Source organism: Microcaecilia unicolor, chromosome 3 (genome assembly GCF_901765095.1).
Source record: "Microcaecilia unicolor chromosome 3, aMicUni1.1, whole genome shotgun sequence".
NCBI classification, from domain to species: Eukaryota; Metazoa; Chordata; class Amphibia; order Gymnophiona; family Siphonopidae; genus Microcaecilia; species Microcaecilia unicolor.
This window is the reverse complement of record NC_044033.1, coordinates 290,779,619-290,800,244: the sequence shown is the minus strand read 5'-3', so window position 1 is coordinate 290,800,244 and position 20,626 is coordinate 290,779,619. Positions and strand designations below refer to the sequence as shown.

The 20,626-nt window shown below is 41.1% G+C and overlaps 1 protein-coding gene across 1 annotated transcript in view; it reads left to right on the top strand.

Moving 5' to 3' along the window:
• Nucleotides 1–16,229: 16,229 nt before the first annotated feature.
• VDR (vitamin D receptor) overlaps nucleotides 16,230–20,626 on the top strand; it is a 459,251-nt gene continuing 454,854 nt past the window's right edge. The window contains exon 1 of the mRNA XM_030198165.1: nucleotides 16,230–16,258. The gene's annotated coding sequence lies outside the window, so the exon portion shown is untranslated. The remainder of the gene's footprint in view (nucleotides 16,259–20,626) is intronic.

The window sequence follows — 20,626 nt, the reverse complement described above, 5'->3', positions numbered from 1 at the left end:
GTCTCTTATGGATTTCTACTCCCTAAGTGCATCACTTTTTCATTTCTTCGCATTGAATTTTAATTGCCAAACCTTAGACCATTCTGCTTAGACCATTCTTAGCCATCTGCTTGCTATTCCGTTAACCATTCAATTCTTCTTTCATGAACCCATGTTTTTGGTCTCGCTGGTTCAGTACTCAATTGGATCACTTCCTACCTCTCAGATCATTCATTTACTGTTAAGACCCCTACTTCATCCTCTTCTGAGCATTCCTTTAGTGTGGAGTTCCTCAAGGATCTGTCCTCTCCCTACTGCTTTTTAACATTTATCGGAGTCCATTAACAACATTAATCCAAGATCACAATATTCGATTCTTCTTTTATGCAGATGATATTCTGTTGATTTATCCAACTTCTCATATATCCCCTGTGCTTACCCAACTCCAAACCTGCCTAGAAGCCCATTGGCTTGCTGACCATAAACTTGTAATCAACCCTTCCAAGACTGTTATTTCCTGGATCACTGGTTTTCCCACCCTCCATGTAGTCCTTTTCAACAGGCCCTTCTCCCAGTTGACAGCTTTCAGTATCTGATCATCCTCCTTGATTCTAAATTATCTTTTGAATCCTAAGTTGCCCAAGTTATTAAGTAAGGTTTTCTTACACTGTGGAAACTCCAGTCTATCCTCAGTTACATTGACACTTAATCTTTACACACCCTGATTCATTTTTATTTTATTTTTGTTACATTTGTACCCCGCGCTTTCCCACTCATGGCAGGCTCAATGCGGCGGGCAATGGAGGGTTAAGTGACTTGCCCAGAGTCACAAGGAGCTGCCTGTGCCAGGAATCGAACTCAGTTCCTCAGTTCCCCAGGACCAAAGTCCACCACCCTAACCACTAGGCCACTCCTTTTCCCTTTTTTCATGCTTTCTTTGTTTCACAAATAGATTATTGTAACTCTGTGTACTCTGGTATTGCCAATTCTTCTCATCACCGTTTGCAAACCCTTCAAAATTCAGCAGCCTGTCTTCTCCTCAGAGCACGAAAATATGACCATGCCTCTCCACTTCTAGCATCTCTTCACTGGCTTCCCATGTGTTATTGATCGCACTTCAAAATTCTTTGACTCACAAAGCCCTTCTTATTGAATCTCCCTCTTACCTGTCTTCCCTGACCATACCCTATACTCCCAACAGTTTCCTTAGATGCCTTGATGCTAACCATCTTGTCCTGCCTTCACCCCACTTTGCTTACTAGGAGTCCACTCGTTCTTCAGCCTTTTTCTTTCTTGCCCTGAAGCTCTGGAATGACCTTCCAATAATTCGATCTGAACCCTCCTTTGCCAAATTTAAGATTCTCCTTAAAACTCATTTTTTTCCATCTAGCCTTTGGTTTCAATCTTGACACCTCCTAATTTTTAGCTCTTTTCCCTGCTTCTGTGGTCTCAGGTTCTTTGCTGCCCCCTCCTCCTTGGTGTGTATGCCTCCTGACCTCTTGATTGGTGGTGTTCCTTTCCAATCATTTCTAATTTGTTATTTTTTAATTTATATTTTACTGTACACTGCTGTGACCAATTCTGTTGCAACAGCGGTATATCAAATGATAAATAAACTATATAATTTTTGCATAAGTGCTATTGCTCTTTGTTCTGTTGCTGCTTCTGTCTGGCCCAGTTCTCAAGTTCTTCCAGCTTAATGGCCAGTTCATCGTGCTTTGTATCCAAATCCACATGTTTCTTTTGCAATTGCTATATTTCAGCAACTTGATCAACCACCTGTTCTTGGAATTCATATAATCTTTGGCCCATGTCTTCAGTCTTTCTTTTTATTGAGTCCCTCCATGACCAAGTGTAGGTTGGCTTCAATACCAAACTCTTCCATACACTGTTTCATCTTCCCTCGATTAGGGGGACTTAATTCCTCTCTGACATAAATTATCTCTGGCGGCCGCATCTCAGCCTCTGCCAACATGTTGTCTACTTCACCATCAGTCATGTTGGTTCGTGCTGTCTCTGCATTAGCTGTTGTGGTGTATGCAAATATTTGTAGAACTACTGCTCATTTTTTTGTTGCTATCCAGATGACTTCTCAACTGCTCTTGTTTTGTGGATGTAATATCAGCTATTTTGAATATGGATTGTGAATAACTTTTATTTATTTGTTACATTTGTATCCTACATTTCCCTACATAGTTGTAGGCTCAATGTGGCTTACATAGTGCCAGATAGCTGTTTACAGACTCCAGAGTAAACAAATACAAGGTGATGTTGTGGTAGGATAGGTTCATGTGGTAGGACCACATGAAGGAATCGTACGACGGGAGAGTTGTGTGATGACCGTTACGAACTTTAGTGTAGTTGTGTCACAGAGATCAGGCATTTATGTTGGGTCAGGGTAAGCCTTTTTGAACAGGTGGGTCTTAAGTGTTTTTCTGAAGTGTAAGTGGTCGTATGTAGTTTTCAAGTCTTTTGGTAGTGTGTTCCACAGTTGTGCGCTGATGTAGGAAAAACTGCATGCGTAAGTTGATTTGTATTTGAGTCCTTTGCAGCTTGGGTAGTGGAGATTTAGGTACATTCGTGTTGATTCTGATGTGGTTCTAGTAGGTAGGTTGATCAAGTCTGTCATGTAGCCCGGTGCATCACCGTATATAATTTTGTGAACCATAGTGCAGATTTTGAAGGCAATGCGTTCTTTGATTGGGAGCCAGTGTAGTTTTTCGCAGAGGGATTTTGCGCTTTCGAATCGTGTTTTTCCAAAGATGAGTCTTGCAGCCGAGTTTTGAGCGATTTGGAGTTTCTTTAAGGTTTGTTCTTTGCATCCCGCATAAATTCCATTGCAGTAGTCTGCATGTTTAGTACCATTGATTGTATCAGGTTGCAAAATGTTTCCCTCGGGAAGAATTATTTCACGCGTTTGAATTTCCACATTGAGTAGAACATTTTCTTTGTTGCGGATTTTACTTGGCTCTCTAGTGTTAAGTTGCAGTCCAATGTAACGCCTAGGATTTTCAGGCTGCCTGGGACAGGGAGGGTGTGGTAATGTTGATGGTTGTGGGATTGTCCGTGGTGTGTTGGGATGAAAGGATGAGAGAGTTTTTTCTTTGTTGAGTTTTAATTGAAGTGCATTTGCCCATGGCATTCAAGCCGATCTTTGATTTTGTTAGCGATTTCTATCAATGTAGATCTGTAAGCGATGTATATAGTGACATCATCTGCATAGATGAAAGGGTTAAGGCCTTGGTTAGATAAGATCTTGGCTAGTGGGGTCATCATCAGGTTGAAGAGGATCGGCGATAGCGGTGATCCTTGTGGTACTCCGCAGTCTGCTTTCCAAGGTGATGATATGTTTGATTTTACTTGATATGTTCTTGTGGTTAGGAAACCCTTGATCCAGCTAAGTATGTTGCCAGCAATCCCGAATTTGTCGAGTAATCTTATTAATATATTATGGTTTACCATGTCGAATGCACTAGACATGTCGAATTGGAGGAGGATGTTATTACCTATTGTTATTTCCTGCTTGAATTTGGCTAGGAGAGTGAGTAGTACTGTTTCTGTGCTGTGTAACGGGCGAAAACCAGACTGTGATTTGTGTAATACTGAGAATTTGTTTGTATTGTCTGTTAGTTGTTTGGCAACCATGCTTTCCATCAGTTTGACTGACAACGGGATGGATGTTACTGGTCGGTAGTTGGTGATTTCATTTGCTTTTTTCATGATGTCTTTTGGTATTGGGGTGAGTAGAATATTGCCCTTTTCCTTTGGGAAGAGGCCTTGCTGGAGCATGTAGTTTAGGTGGGATGTGAGGTCTGCTATGAAGCGTGAAGCGGTCAGAGGTGGATTTCAATAGGTAGTTGGGGCAGGTATCTACTTTACAGTGAGTGTTGGCGAACCTCCTGAGCGCCTGTGCTACAGTATCGATGATAAGGAGGGTGAAGTTTAGCCAAGTGCGGTCAGCCAGGTGTTCTCCAATGGTTGGGTCCAGCTCATTTAGGAAGTTTTCGATGTTAGTGTTGCCTTGGGGTAGTGTGTTGCGTAGGTTTACAATTTTGTCATTGAAATATTTAGCAAGTTTGTCTGCAGATGGTGTGTCTGTGTTCGAAGCAGTGAAATGAGTTTGTTCATGAGTTGGTATAATTTCTTTGTGTCTTTGTAGTCTGTTCCTATTTTAGTTTTAAAGTATGATCTTTCGGTCTGTCTTATTGTGTACTAGTAAAAAAGCCCTGTTTCTGATGCAAATGAAACGGGGGCTAGTAAGGTTTTCTTCTGTGTGCATGTGGGAGTGTGTGTGTCCTTGCCCTCTGCCCTCTCTCCCTTCCCCTGTGCTGTGTGTCTCCTCTGCTCTCTGTCCCCTCCCCCCTTGGAGTTGAGTCCTTCAGTGTTGTTTCCTGCTGTGCTGTTACAGAGATAATGAGGGCTTCTGCCCTCTCTCCCCTCCCCCCTCTGAGTCCTTCACTGTTACAGAGAGAGCGATTTGATTTCGTGCTTTGCTGTGTTTTCCTTCACTGTTTGTGTTACTACAGAGAGAGCGAGGGCGGGGCAGACACTCATGGGGAAACCGGATATCTCTCCCCCTTCACACTTCCGGCTGGAGGCTTCATTTAGAACGTTGGTGGTGCCTTTTATATATAGAGATTTGTATTTTCTTTGTGATTGTTTCCATGTGTTGAGTGCGTGTTCATCTTTTGTTTTTTTCCATGCTCGTTCGACTTTCCTGGATTGTGTTTTTAGCTTTTTCAGTTCATCGTTGAACCATGGCATCAAGCTGTGCTTGCGTGACGTTCTTGTTTGTAAGGGTGCTGTTTCATCTAGTATGCTTTTACATCTTTTATCCCATTCCAGGAGGTAGTCTGTGGATTCTGTTTGTGCTGTCCAATCATTGTTGTATATCAGTTGCCAGAATGTTTTCGTGTCTACATGACCTCTTGATGTGTATGATGAGTGTTCTTGGATTTGGTGTACTCCCTTCTTTCGCCAGTGTAGGGATAGGTCTAGTTTGTAATGATCAGTCCATGGTGTTTTTTTTTTAAATATCTTTATTGAGTTGAGGAAAGTCACAGAATTATACCTTAACATCTAGTCATTAAGTCAGATACAAACAACACCATCTGCTTCCCTTACATTGCAGTATTTTGCCACAGAGGTACACAACAGAATTGCATATAACCGAGTGCCCTGTGGAACAAAAAAATAAAAAATTAAAAAAATTCCAAACTCGCATATGAACATACTGAACCTCTGCTCCTCTCCTCAATTTTTCTCTACCCTCCCCCTCCCCTTCTGTCCTCTCACCCACCCAGGTCTCCTTAGTCTCTCACAAACCATACATCAGCGCCAATAGTAGATGTCCCTCTCATACATCCCAGGATTTATCCTCGATCTCTGCTGGAGCTAGCATTAGGTAGGCATTCCATATGTCTCTAACCAATCTCTGTCTCTTAGAAGTAGCCGAAGGGTATTGCAAAGCCACCCACTCCGCCATCTCCGTCATTAGGTGTGTCCATTGAGCTACACGGGAAGGTGCCGAATCCACCAATGACTGCAGGATACACTTCTTGACCAACAATGTCGCTAGCAGGGCAAACTGACACTGTGCCTCATTTAGTCCCTCCCCCGCAGCTGTGTCTTGTCACCTAGCATTGGAAGGCACTATAGGACCATTCCACTGACTTATTTAAAATACGCTCAATAATTGCCAAGGACTTGGTCATATGGGCAACAGAGATGGACATTCAAGAAAGGAGTGGCCCCCTCCCTCCGAATTTTAAAAGTCATCCTGACTTACCTCGCATGGTAAAAAGCGTGTAGGCTCAGCACTTACTTTAGTTTTCCCTTCTCTGTCTCTCAGCTCTGGTCCTGCCCTTGCGGAAACAGGAAATGAGGGTGGGACCAGAGCTGAAAGACAGAGAAGGGAAAACTGAAGTAAGTGCTGAGCCTGCACGCTTTTTACCACTGCTGCCGGCCGCCGTAACCCCCACGAGGTAAGTCAGGATGACTTTTAAAATTCGGAGGGAGGGGGCCTGGAACTGGAAGGGAGGGAGGGAGGGAGGGACGACGACCCTGGAACTGGGAAGAAGGGAGGGGGGACCCTGGAATTGGGAGGGAGGGAGGGGGACGCTGGAACTTCCCTTAAAACATTAATGGCAGAAGGTGATTACCTTGCTAGCATCCGTTTCATTTCAATGAGAAATGGGCTTTTTTTTACTAGTAACAGTATAATTACAGCAATGGCATATACTTTGCTTATAACAAATGTAAATGCCTGATTAAGCAAAACAGGAAGAAAACCTTTGAAGTCTTTTTCCATTCCTTTGGCTCTACTGCTTTCTCTCTATTCTGAAGCTGACAAAATAAAATTGCCACAGTTTGGCACATATCCTTCAACTTTGCTTTATAAGAAACGTATATCAAAGGACAGAATGAATCACAGACGAAGAACAAACCAAAAAACTTTACTGAAAATGATCCAACATTACCATGTTTCGCCTGAAGGCTATGCCAGGGGCATTTGTAAAAAAAAAAAAAAGTTTAAAATAAAAACAAGAACAAAGCCATCTCTTACTTATCAAATGTAGAAAGTACAGTTGTGGTTACATGCACTCAAGAAGTATAACTGTTTAAAAAGAACAATGCAGTGTGCTTTAATACAAAAACAGTAAGTGCATAATATGGAATGCATATTGTGTTGTGAGACAAAACACATTTTTTACATATGTGTTTGGTGTAGTGTGACAAAGAAAAAAAATCAAATACAGTTTAAATAAGGAGCACATGTCTAATAGGGATTGACAAAAGGTATATCATTGGCCTTCTCAAAGGCTAAGAGCCTCTCTGTATATAGTCTTATAAAAGTACCTCGTGGGCAGCCACTAATGATGTTTTAGATAAAGTAAATTGGAATTTGGTGCTAATGTACAATTCCAAAGCTGTATAATAGTATGTAGCAAATTTAGTGAGCATAGTTTCTCAACTTAAGAATGAGGCGCCATCTTTTGGTGTTGAATATATCAATAATTCTGTCATAGTCCAATGAATCACACAGTTCTCTTTCAAATGATAACAGTGACAGATTATGGAAGCGACTGGTGAGCATTGAGGCGCTTGATGCCGTTTTGATCCTGTTTACAGTTGAAAACTGTGAAAAGGGACAACTGTTCTTAAGATGAACCAGATGCATACTTTTATATGCTAACAAAAATTTTCTATCTGTGGGTTTGGAATAAACTTCCGTGCTCAGATAACTGCCTTCTTTTTTAATCCACACATCTAGAAAATTGAAATGTTCATAATAGAAATTACAGTCAAACTTGATGGTAGGATAACATCCATTAAGTTCTTCCGCAAATTGGAGTAACTCAGCCAGTAGTATTCCGTAACAAAAATGTCATCTATGTAACTCCCCCAGTATACAACCTTATTGTACCCTGGTGTGGGATAACCACACCTGATTCACTTCTACCTCAGTTGACCACAACACAATCTTGTATTTGTTATCAACCGAAATGGCAAACGCCATTATGGTAATTTGTAAGCCACATTGAGCCTGCAAATAGGTGGGAAAATGTGGGCTATAAATGTAATAAATAAATAAATAAATAAAACAGTCGTTCCACAGTGCAAGTTGACATCGGCAGAGTGATAAGTACTCTTAAACGGGTATTGACATTTGGGAAAATGTCCACATTGCAGTTGTCTAGTACTTCGATTAAAGATGGAAAATTTATACCTTCTGCTTTTAGATGCTGAACAAACACTGTTAATTCAGCTTCCTCTATGGCATTGCTATATAAAGTGCAAGGGGGCAGTAGACTCTCTCTTTGGCCAAAGGCCTCAGATGTTTGCATACAGGCAGTAGAAGCAGTCATCATTCCATAAGCATCATCTTGAAAACGATTATTCTGTTCACTTAGCTGGCAATCAATTATCTCATTCCACAGATGTCTCAAATCTTCATTGCTTTGAACAGAAGAAGATTTACCCAAAATGGAAAAAAACAATGAACCACCAAACTTTATAGGTAGCTTTGTCTTTTGAGAGGAAGAAACATCTCACTTTTCAATATCATATTTCTCCATGAGATCTTCTGTTAACTTAAGAACTTTATCAGCGTCAATTGATATGTTCTTCCTAAACTGAACAAAAGATTTTAGACACTCTATAAGATTAATGCAATCCGTAACAGACACCATGGCACTCTGTAGTCCTTTTGTGGCAAAATCACTGCTTTCAAATAATTTCCCAAATATAACTGCCAGAAATAAGAATTTCTTTGTCTGTATCTGATGTAGAAGAGATAGGGACTCTAGTTTTGTCTGTCCAGCAGCATTTGAAAATTCAGCAAGTACTTCAAGAATAACATCAAAAAGCATCAATAATTTTTTCACAGAGCCAGATTTTGAGCGCCACCTTGTGTCTGTTGATCGTTCAAGTTCAAGGCATTGTCTATCAGGATGGAGTTGTTTCTGTACTTCCAAAAAACAAGCATGCCTATATGTACCTGTCATAAAGCTATGCAAGGAGTTCAGAATTTCAAAAAATGTGCTAACAGTGGGACATGCTTTAGATGCTGTGCAGAGAACCAGATTGAGGTGATGAGAATTACACTGCACATAAACAGCCCGCTGAAACGTGCGTTTCAAAATGACATGAACACCTACTTTGTTTCCAGACATCACAGATGCTCCATCAAAGCTGAAGCCAACACATAACTCTGGATCTAATTCAAGCACTTTTATGATTTTATCAGAAGTCCCATTTGCTGTCATGTCTGCAGTATCAACAAATCCAACTGCCCTTTCCTTTATTACCCCTTTGTGTAGGTACCTGACACATACTGCAACAAGCTCACATTTAGAGAGATCTTTGCATTCATCATTCAGAATTGCATAGTATGCATTATTGGGTTCTTGTATTTCGGATTTTGGCTTTGCTCTGTGCGCTTTAGTCAACCACGCTTAAAACTTGGTGGGCAGGCCTGAGCCGAGATTGGATGGGCCTGGGCCCGTAGCTACGATCCTGGAACATACTATGAAAAAAACAAGTTTTGAATGTAATTTGCAAAGTTTTTTACAAGCTGAGAATAGTTAATCCAGTTAAACTTTGTTACCTACTCAGAATTTCATAAGATAGTTCAAACCATTGTTTGCCCTTTAATAGATTATTGTAATGGTTTTTTCATGGGTATTACAAACAATTCTTTCAGAGCGCTCCAGGTTGTGCAAAACTCTATAGCATTTCTCATTTGAGTCACATTTCTCCAATTCTGAAATCATTATACTGGTACATTTTCAGTGTCGTATTGAGTTTAAGATTTTGTTGCTTGTCTTAACAATTACGTTTCTCCCACACTGTGTTCTACTCTGACATTTTACCAACCAATATATTCCCTAAGATCCTCTCAGAAGAGCCTGCTTGATGTACGATCTTACCATTTTGTGCAACTGTAGGAGTATAGATATTCCATTTTTTATATTATACTTTACCCATTAAACTTCATATATTACAAGATATAATTCAAGAAGGAACTAAAAACTTACTTTTTTCTTCAAGTATATAAACCAGTGGAACAATGAAGACAACAGTTGTATTTTATCATGTAAAGTTCTGTTTATGCTGCTGTTGTGAGTCTCGAGGATGTGATTTTACAACATTATTTTGTTACATTATTGTTTATTTTTTGTGATGTTATTTCTTATTATATATGTGATTTGTTCCTTACTTAGAATGTTTATGATAATGTGGCTTATAAATAAAATGTACTATTATTATTATTCTGTGTTCTTACATACGAAGGCTGCATCACAATCCAGCTTGTTTTCGAAAGAGACGGACGCCGATCTTCCGACACAAATCGGGAGATGGACGTCTGTCTCAAAAACAGGTATAATCGAAAACTGAATTTGGACGGCCCCAACTGCTGTCCGTCACTGGGACGGGCGAAATTCTGGGGGGCGTGGCCGAACGGTAGCGAAGGCGGGACAGGGGCGTTCCGGGGCGTGGTTAACAGATGGACCTCCGCGCCTGATAATGGAAAGAAGCAAGACGTCCCCGACGAGCATTTAGTCCACACAAAGTTGGTCCTGTTTTTTTCACGACCAAGCTTCCAAAAAGTGCACTGAAAAATGGCCTGTGGTAGTGTAGGCACAGGTTTTGGGCATGATCAGAATCATTTTTCAGCACACCTTGAAAAAAGGCATTTTTAAAATTTTTTGCTGAAAATGGACGTGCATCAAAATGCAAATTGCCGCGTGTCCATTTTGGGTCTCAGACCTTACTGCCAGCCATTGATCTAGCGGTAAAGTCTCACGCAGTAACTGGACAATAATGACCTACGCGCGCCAAATGCCACTTGGTGCACGTCTGATACATGTGGTAGAAAATAAAAATTATTTTTCGGCTTTGTGTATTGGATGCGCGGCAAAAAATGAAATTACCGCAAGAGCCACGTGGTAGCTGTGTGGTAACTCCATTTTGGCGTGCGTTGGGTGCACGTAAACGCTTACGTGGCTTAGTAAAAGGGGCCCCCAAGAGAGGCAGCAGGGAAGACAGAAAAGGCTTGAAACTGCTTGCAGTGTTTGGGTATTGCTCAGTATACAACATAAACAGTCAAGCTGTAATTGCAGAAGCACACCTTTCTGCACCCTAAAATGCAAACAGCCCTCTAAGTTTTCTGCCACTCTATGGAGTGTTGTAGGTATGAGAACATATGAGTAATTAATGTCAGAGGTAAATTGTTTTTCTTTGTACCTCTCAAAGTGGAGGGTAGGTTCTGGAAGCTTTTAGATTGTAGCAATGCAGATTCTTGACAAGCTGTGATGTCTTTTTTTGGAGAGATGTAAGAATTATCCAAAGACAATGTACATCAGCTTTTAAGAGTGCATTTGTCCTATTTTCAGATGTTTGTACTCAAAGGGATTATCCTTTATTTGGATTTGACTCTCACCTGTCACAAGGGGAATCATGTGGTTTTGAAATGCTCATGGATAACCACCTCTTTTGATACATTTTTGGTTGGTTTGATAAAAGCTACCAGATCCCGCAAGAATCCAAGTACAAAATGAGAAGTAAGTTGAAAGCCATCAAATAGGTAGTCACACGTAACTTTAAAGTTAAGGACTCTTAAAAACTCTGAGGATGGAAGTGTATAAGTAACACCCATTCCATGCACTGACATCCAAGGGTGGAATCAGATGAGTTCAGACAGGTTGATCCTGTTCCGTTTCCTTAGCTGCAAAGGAGGACACCTTTAATTTTTTTTTTCTTTTAAGGTGAGCTGGGCTGCAAATCACAACATGCAGAAAATACAGCATGGAGTGAGTTAAATGCCAGGGGTCTGCCTCCACATCTGGCCAAACCATCATCCATAGAGATATTTAAAGACATGAGACATGTTCTTAGTTACTAGCACTATGGGAATGAATGGAAATGTGTGAAAATCAGAATTGGCATCAGGTTTCTATCACACTCAAGAGAGGAGTGATATCCAGACTAAAATCTATAAACTTGAATAGTCTCCTTTCCCCAAAGGCTGCTCCCAGTCTGCATCTGTGGGCAATTATTTTAGAAAGAGAGACTTTAGGAAGATAATATATTGGAGATAATATATACAGCTCTTAGGTAATACCATCCAGGAGGAGGAGAGAATGACATATTTATGTCTATTAGTGATCTGGAACCCTTAGGTAGTGCCTTTGGGGGAGGAGGGGGGAGAAAAGGGGAATGACATATTTGCTTCTATTGGAGATCTGGGGTCCTTAGGTAACGGCATTATGGGAGAATGGGAGGGGAGAAAGAAATGATATATTTGCTTCTGTTAGAGATCTGCACCCTTAGGTAATTCAGTCAGAAGGATGGGAGAGGGGAGGAGAGGGGAGAAAAGAAAGTATTTTTTTTTAAAATTTGCTTCTATTGGAGATCTGGAGCTCCTAGTTATTGCCATTAGGAGGGGGGAAAGAGAGAGGGGGATGATGCAAATACAGACAGAGAGAGACCTGGAACACTAAGCTAATGCCATGGGGGGGGGGGGAGAGGGGGGATGATGAATTTGCTTTTTTGGAGATCTGGATCCCTTAGGTAATGCCACTGAGTAGGGGGTGAGGAGAGAGGGGAATGATGTATTTGTTTCTATTGGAGATCTGGAGCCCTTAGGTAATGCTTCAGGAGGGGAGAAAGGGAGAGGGGATGACGTATTTGTTTCTATTAAAGATCTGGAGTCCTTTGGAGGGGGGGGGGGGAAGGGGAAATGACAAATTTGTTCTGTAAGAGATATGGAGCCCTTAGATAATGCTATTGGGGGGAAGGTGAGAGGAAGGGGGAATATAAGTACATAAGTACATAAGTAATGCCATACTGGGAAAAGACCAAGGGTCCATCGAGCCCAGCCAATCCAGGCCAAGGGCACCTGGCAAGCTTCCCAAATGTACAAAATTCTATACATGTTGTTCCTGGAATTGTGGATTTTTCCCAAGTCCATTTAGTAGCGGTTTATGGACTTGTCCTTTAGAAAACCGTCCAACCCCTTTTTAAACTCTGCTAAGCTAACCGCCTTCACCACTTTCTCCGTCAACGAATTCCAGAGTTTAATTATACGTTGGGTGAAGAAACATTTTCTCCAATTTGTTTTAAATTTACTACACTGTAGTTTCATCGCATGCCCCCTAGTCATAGTATTTTTGGAAAGTGTGAACAGACGCTTCACATCCACCTGTTCCACTGCACTCATTATTTTATATACCTCTATCATGTCTCCCCTCAGCCGTCTCTTCTCCAAGCTGAATAGCCCTAGCCTCCTTAGTCTTTCTTCATAGGGAAGTCGTCCCATCCCCGCTATCATTTTAGTCGCCCTTCTCTGCACCTTTTCCAATTCTACTATATCTTTCTTGAGATGCGGCGACCAGAATTGAACACAATACTCAAGGTGCGGTCGCACCATGGAGCGATACAACGGCATTATAACATCCTCACACCTGTTTTCCATACCTTTCCTAATAATACCCAACATTCTATTCGCTTTCCTAGCCGCAGTAGCACACTGAGCAGAAGGTTTCAGTGTATTATCGACGATGACACCCAGATCCCTTTCTTGGTCCGTAACTCCTAACGTGGAACCTTGCATGACATAGCTATAATTCGGGTTCTTTTTTCCCACATGCATCACCTTGCACTTGCTCACATTAAATGTCATCTGCCATTTAGCCGCCCAGTCTCCCAGTCTCGTAAGGTCCTCTTGTAATTTTTCACAATCCTGTCACAATTTAACAACTTTGAATAACTTTGTGTCATCAGCAAATTTAATTACCTCGCTAGTTACTCCCATCTCTAAATCATTTATAAATATATTAAAAAGCAGCGGTCCTAGCACAGACCCCTGAGGAACCCCACTAACTACCCTTCTCCATTGTGAATACTGCCCATTTAACCCCACTCTCTGTTTCCTATCCTTCAACCAGTTTTTAATCCACAATAGGACATTTCCTCCTATCCCATGACCCTCCAATTTCCTCTGTAGCCTTTCATGAGGTACCTTGTCAAACGCCTTTTGGAAATCCAGATACACAATATCAACCAGCTCCCCTTTGTCCACATGTTTGTTTACTCCTTCAAAGAATTGAAGTAAATTGGTCAGGCAAGGTTTCCCCACACAAAAGCCGTGCTGACTCGGTCTCAGTAATCCATGTCCTCGGATGTGCTCTGTAATTTTGTTTTTAATAACAGCCTCTACCATTTTCCCCGGCACCAACGTCAGACTCACCGGTCTATAATTTCCTGGATCTCCCCTGGAGCCTTTTTAAAAAATAGGCGTTACATTGGCCACCCTCCAATCTTCTGGTACCATGCTCGATTTTAAGGATAAGTTGCATATCACTAGCAGTAGCTCCGCAAGCTCATTTTTCAGTTCTATTAGTACTCTAGGATGAATACCATCCGGTCCAGGAGATTTGCTACTCTTCAGTTTGCTGAACTGCCCCATTACGTCCTCCAGCTTTACCATGAAGTCAGTAAGTTTCTCCGACTCGTCCGCTTGAAATACCATTTCCGACACCGGTATCCCACCCAAATCTTCCTTGGTGAAGATCGAAGCAAAGAATTCATTCAGTCTCTCCGCTATGTCTTTGTCTTCCTTGATCGCCTCTTTTACCCCTCGGTCATCCAGCGGCCCAACCGATTCTTTTGCCGGCTTCCTGCTTTTAATATACCGAAAAAAAATTTTACTATGTTTTTTTGCCTCTAATGCTATCTTTTTTTTCGTAATCCCTCTTGGCCTTCTTTATCTGCGCCTTGCATTTGCATTGACACTCCTTATGCTGCTTCTTGTTATTTTCAGACGGTTCCTTCTTCCATTTTCTGAAGGCGTTTCTTTTAGCCCTAATAGCTTCCTTCACCTCACTTTTCAACCAGGCCAGCTGTCTTTTGGACTTCCGTCTTTCCTTTCTAATTCGCGGAATATGTATGGCCTGGGCCTCCAGGATGGTATTTTTGAACAGCGTCCACGCCTGTTGTACAGTTTTTACTCTCAGTTGCCCCCCTAAGTTTTTTTTTTTACCGTTCTTCTCATTTTATCATAGTCTCCATTTTTAAAGTTAAACGCTGTATTTGACTTTCTGTGTACAGTTACTTCAAGGTCGATATCAAGATCATATTATGATCACTGTTATCAAGCGGCCCCAGTACCATAACGTCCCTCACCAGATCATGCGCTCCACTAAGGACCAAGTCTAGAATTTTTCCTTCTCGGCTCCTGCACCAGCTGCTCCATAAAGCTGTCCTTGATTTCATCAAGGAATTGTACCTCTGTAGCGTGTCCCGATGTTACATTTACCCAGTCTATATTTGGATAATTGAAGTCGTCCATTATTATCACATTGCCCATTTTGTTTGCGTCTCTGATTTCTTTTATCATTTCTGCGTCTACCTGCTCGTCCTGGCGAGGCGGACGGTAGTACACTCCTATCACCGTTTTTTTCCCTTTTATACATAGAATACATAGAATTTCAACCCACAATGATTCAAAGGTGTGACTTGTGTCCTGCTGAATTTGTAATCTATCTGAGTCAAGGCTCTCGTTAATATACAACGCTACCCCTCCACCAGTCCGGTCCACCCTATCACTATGATATACTTTGTACCCCGGTATGACAGTGTCCCACTGGTTATCCTCCTTCTACCAGGTCTCAGTAATGCCTATTATATCCAATTTTTCATTTAGTGCAATATATTCCAACTCTCCCATCTTATTTCTTAGACTCCTAGCATTTGCATATAGACATTTCAGAGTATGTTTGTTGTTCCTATTTGCATGATGCTTAGTATCTGACACTATTGATTTGCCATCTTTTGTCTGATCTTTAGTTGTATTAAGGGCACCTGGCCTACCATGGTCTGTTGTGCAACCTCACTATCCAGAAACCCTTTCTTCCCTGTTTGTGAGGTATCTTTGCAAGAATGACATATTTGCTTCTATTGGAGATCTGGATCCTTTAGGTAATGCATTGGTGAGGGGAGGGGAAAATAACATATTTGCTTCTAGTGGAGATATGGAGCCCTTAGATCAGTGGTTCCCAAACCTCTCCTGGAGGAACCTCAGTCAATCAGATTTTCTGGATATCCACACTGAATATGCATGAGATAAATATTAATTGCAGATATCCTGATAACCTGACTGTTGGGGTTCCCCAAGTACCTGGCAGAAACCCAATTCCTGGTTTTATGCCAGTGGTGGACAGCAAAAACGCTGCTGGCTGAATATCGGGCCCTTGGTTCCTTCTTTGAAATTTCCTGTACCTTAAATTGGCAGCATGAATGCAGTGTGGCAACATTTTTCAGAGCTGGGTTCCTAGCCATAATGGCAGAATTAATTAGACATTTAGGAATTAGATGGATTATTTAATAATAACATTCATTATTGTACCAAAGACATTAGTGGAAGGTCTATTGATTGAGAAAAAACTGTATTGTGAACTTGCACAGAGTTTATCTTAAAAATATAATTGAAAGCAACTACCGTACTCATCAAGGCACATTTGGCTCTGAGTTTTATTCTTTTAACCTTTGTACATTGATTTCAAGTTATTGCCTGGTGTTTTTCATTGTTTATCTCCTAGAACACTTGGTTTACGAGCTTTGATAGCATAAATTAAACTGACTTGCCTTGGAGTTCAGATGTTTACCTTGCAAACTCTTGAACCAGTCGAAGGCAAGGATTGTGGACTTTAATATCTGTGCTTTCATGCCAAGGACTGGGCACATTTCTCAGAACGAGGCAGATAGTGTGAAAAAGGTGAGTGCTGCCAGGCTGACTCCCCCCCCCCCCCCCCCCCCCACCACGCCTCTCTTCTCTTCCATCTTTTCAAATGAGGAGAAACTCTCCTCAAATTGTTTCTAAACTGAATGGTTTCTGGAGACCTGTACTGAAAGGCAGCTGTCACTTGGGGTAAGAGGGATTTTTTTTTTCATCTGATAAATGTAGGAATCTTGGATACAAGATTATGCAGATCTTGCAAATTAATTTTTCAAAAAGGAACCCATACCAAGTAATAACCAAAAGAAAGCTGATACAACGTTTATTTGCCAATGTGTAATGTTGTTATCTGAAATAGTCACTTCACCGTCAGCCACAAGTAGATTAATAGTTTGTTTATTTATTTATTTGTTGCATTTGTATCCCACATTTTCCCACCAATGTGCAGGCTCAGTGTGGCTTACATTATGCCGTAATGGCGATCGCCATTTCTGGATAGAGAATTACAAGTAGTATTGCATTAAAGCGCATAAATGGTACAGTAAAATACAAAGTGATATTGCCTTGAAGTGCCTGAGTGATAGAATGAATTATAAAATAAATTAGATAGTCAACTATTGAAAGTTCATTTCTGGCAAGAGAAATAAGGTGGTAGTGCGTATTGCGTAACTTTCACTAGTAGCAACGAAGGTTATCAGTCTATGTAAAGAGTTCAGTTTTGTCTAGTTCATTTAAAATCTAGTTGTCTAGTATTTAGGATGGATCATTATGGTATGCTTTCTTGAACAAGTTGGTTTTCAGTAGTTTTCGGAAGCTTGTTAGGTTGTGCACAGTTTTTATGGCCTTTGGTAGTGTGTTCCATAGTTGCGCACTTATGTAGGAGAAACTGGATGCATATCTGGATTTATATTTAAGTCCTTTGCAGCTGGGGTAGTGGAGATTTAAGAATGCGCATGCTGATATTTTTGTGTTCCTAGTTGGTAGGTCTGTGAGGTCTGACATATAGATCAGGGCTTCACCGTGAACAATTTTGTGGACCAGGGTGCAAACTTTGAACGCAATTCGTTCTTTTAGTGGAAGCCAGTGTAGTTTTTCTCTTAGGGGTTTAGCGCTTTCGTATTTCATTTTTCCAAATATGATTTTGGCTGCTGTGTTTTGGGCAGTTTGAAGTTTCTTAATGATTTGTTCTTTGCATCTGGCCTAGATGGCATTGCAATAATCTAGGTGACTTAGCACAATTGATTGTACCAAGCTGCGGAATATTTCCCTTGGGAATAAAGGTTTTATTCTTTTGAGTTTCCACATTGAATGGAACATTTTCTTTGCTGTGTTTTTCGCATGGCTTTCGAGTGTGAGATTTCGGTCAATTGTAACTCCAAGAATTTTCAGACTGTCTGAGACAGGAAGGGTGTAGTCTGGGGTGTTTATGGTGGTAGGTTTGTTCGTGTTATATTGTGAGGAGACAATGAGGCATTGTGTCTTTTCTGCTTTGAGCTTTAGTTGGAATGCATCTGCCCATGAATTCATTAGAGGCTGTGTTTGATTTCATTTGTGATTTCAGATAGATTGTGTTTGAACGGGATGTAGATCGTGACATCGTCTGCACAGATGTACAGGTTAAGTCCTTGGTTGGATAGCGATTTGGCTAATGGTGTCATCATTAAGTTAAAAAGGGTTGGTGAGAGCAGTGATCCTTGGGGTACTCCGCATTCAGGTTTCCATGGTGATGATGTTTTTGAATTTGATATCACTTGGTATGTTCTTGCGTTTATGAAGCCATTAATCCATCTAAGTACGTTTCCTCCAATACCGAAGTAGTCTAGGATGTTTGCTAGTATTTGGTGGCTGACCATGTCGAAGTGCTGGACATGTCAAATTGTAGGAGGAGTACACTGTTGCCGGTTGCAATTGTTTGTTTGAATTTGGTTAGGAGAGTGATTAGTACTGTTTCTGTGCTGTGGTTGGATCAAAATCCTGACTGTGATTCATGTAATATTGAGAATTTGTTTAAGTAGTCAGTAAGTTGTTTGGTTACCATACTTTCCATTAATTTGAGTACCAGAGGGATGGATGCTACTGGGTGGTAGTTGGTTGTGCCATTTGTTTTTTTCTTTAAGTCTTTGGGTATGGGGGTAAGTAGTATATTTCCTTTGTCCTTGGGGAAGAGTCCATGTTGTGTTTAGATGTGACGTGAGGTCTGTTTTGAAGCTTTGGGGGAGCGAATTTTATTAGGTTGTTGGGACAAATATCCAGTTTGCAGTGGGATTTGGTGAATCTGTTGATTGCTTGGGTGACGGTTTCTTCGGTTAGAAGGTCGAAGTTTGTCCAGGTTCGGTCTGCTGGGTATTCATCAGGAGTTGGGTTCAGGCAGTCAATGAATTTTTCATGATCGTTGGTATTGAGTGGTAGCGTGGATCTTAGTTTTATAATTTCCTCATTGAAGTATTTAGCAAGGTTGTCTACTGATGGGGTGTCTGTGCTGGTTGTGCTAACCGGTGTGGTGTCTAGTAATTTATTCACGAGTTGGTAAAGTTTATGTGCGTCTTTGTAGTCTGGTCCTATTTTGGATTTGTAGTATGCTCTTTTGGTTTGTCTTATTGTATATTTGTATTTTCTTTGCATTTGTTTCCATGCGTTAAGTGTGTATTCATCTTTCATTTTTTTTCCATGCTCGTTCGAGTCTCCTAACTTGTGTTTTTAGGTTTTTCAGTTCTTCGTTGAACCAAGGTATCGAGATGTGTCTTCGCGTGGTTCTTGTTTGTAATGGTGCAATTTTGTCTAGTATGTTCCTGCATCTGTTGTCCCAATTTAGGAGATAATGTTTGGAGTCTATTTGTGCTATCCATTCATTTTTGTACATCTGTTGCCAGAAAGTAACAGGGTCAATTTGGCCTCTCGTGGTGTAGGTTGTGCGTTCTTGCTTGAGATACGTGCCTTTTTTCGCCACTGTAGGGCTAGGTTTAATTTGTGGTGGTCTGACCATGGTATGTCTGTCCATTTTGTATCTGTTAATATAAAGTTTAAGTCTGAGGATAGTTTGTGTGTGATGAGGCCAATTGTGTGTCCTTTGACATGAGTAGCTTGCATATTAGGCCAACTGAGGTCCCATAATTGGAGGAAGTCCTTGCATTCACATGCATCGGTTGCATTAGGGTCTTCTAGGTGTAGGTTTATGTCACCTATTATAAGTAGGTATTCGATATGAAGTCCATGAAGTGTGGTTGGACTTCTTGCCAATTACCTGGTGGTCTATAAAACAAGACAACGTTTAGGTGGTCAAGCAGGGTAGTATGGTGAATTCCAGCTGAGGCGATTTCAAGTTTTGGTGTTATGGACTCGTCAGTTGTTGTTACGGTGAAGTGAGATCTATAGATTAGTGCTATACCTCCTCCTTTTTTCTTTCCTTGTCCAGTGAGTAATTTTGTAACCTGGGGGGCATAGTTCTAAAATTAAGGGGTCCTTGTGATCGTGGATCCAAGTTTCGCTGATGAATAGTAGATCGAGATTGTCTGCCATGATCCAGTCTGTTACTATTATAGTTTTGTTGACTACTGATTTGGTGTTTATGTATCCCACTTGAATTGTTTGGCTGGGGTCCGTTGAGTTCATGGTTGTATTGATTTTTGTAAGTTAAGTACATAAGTAATGCCACACTGGGAAAAGACCAAGGGTCCATCGAGCCCAGCATCCTGTCCATGACAGCGGCCAATCCAGGCCAAGGGCACCTGGCAAGCTTCCCAAACGTACAAACATTCTATACATGTTATTCCCAGAATTGTGAATTTTTCCCAAGTCCATTTAGTAGCGGTTTATGGACTTGCCCTTTAGGAAACCGTCTAACCCCCTTTTAAACTCTGCAAAGCTAACCGCCTTCACCACATTCTCCAGCAATGAATTCCAGAGTTTAATTACGCGTTGGGTGAAGAAAAATTTTCTCTGATTTTGTTTTAAATTTACTACACTGTAGTTTCATCGCATGCCCCCTAGTCCTAGTATTTTTGGAAAGCGTGAACAGATGCTTCACATCCACCTGTTCCACTGCACTCATTATTTTATATACCTCTATCATGTCTCCCCTCAGCCAACTCTTCTCCAAGCTGAAAAGCCCTAGCCTCCTTAGTCTTTCTTCATAGGGAAGTCGTCCCATCCCCGCTATCATTTTAGTCACCTTTTCCAATTCCATTATATCTTTCTTGAGATGCGGTGACCAGAATTGAACACAATAATCAAGGTGCGGTCGCACCATGGAGCGATATAATGGCATTATAACATCCTCACACCTGTTTTCCATACCTTTCCTAATAATACCCAACATTCTATTCGCTTTCCGAGCTGCAGCAGCAGCACACTGAGCAGAAGGTTTCAGTGTATTATCGACGATGACACCCAGATCCCTTTCTTGGTCCG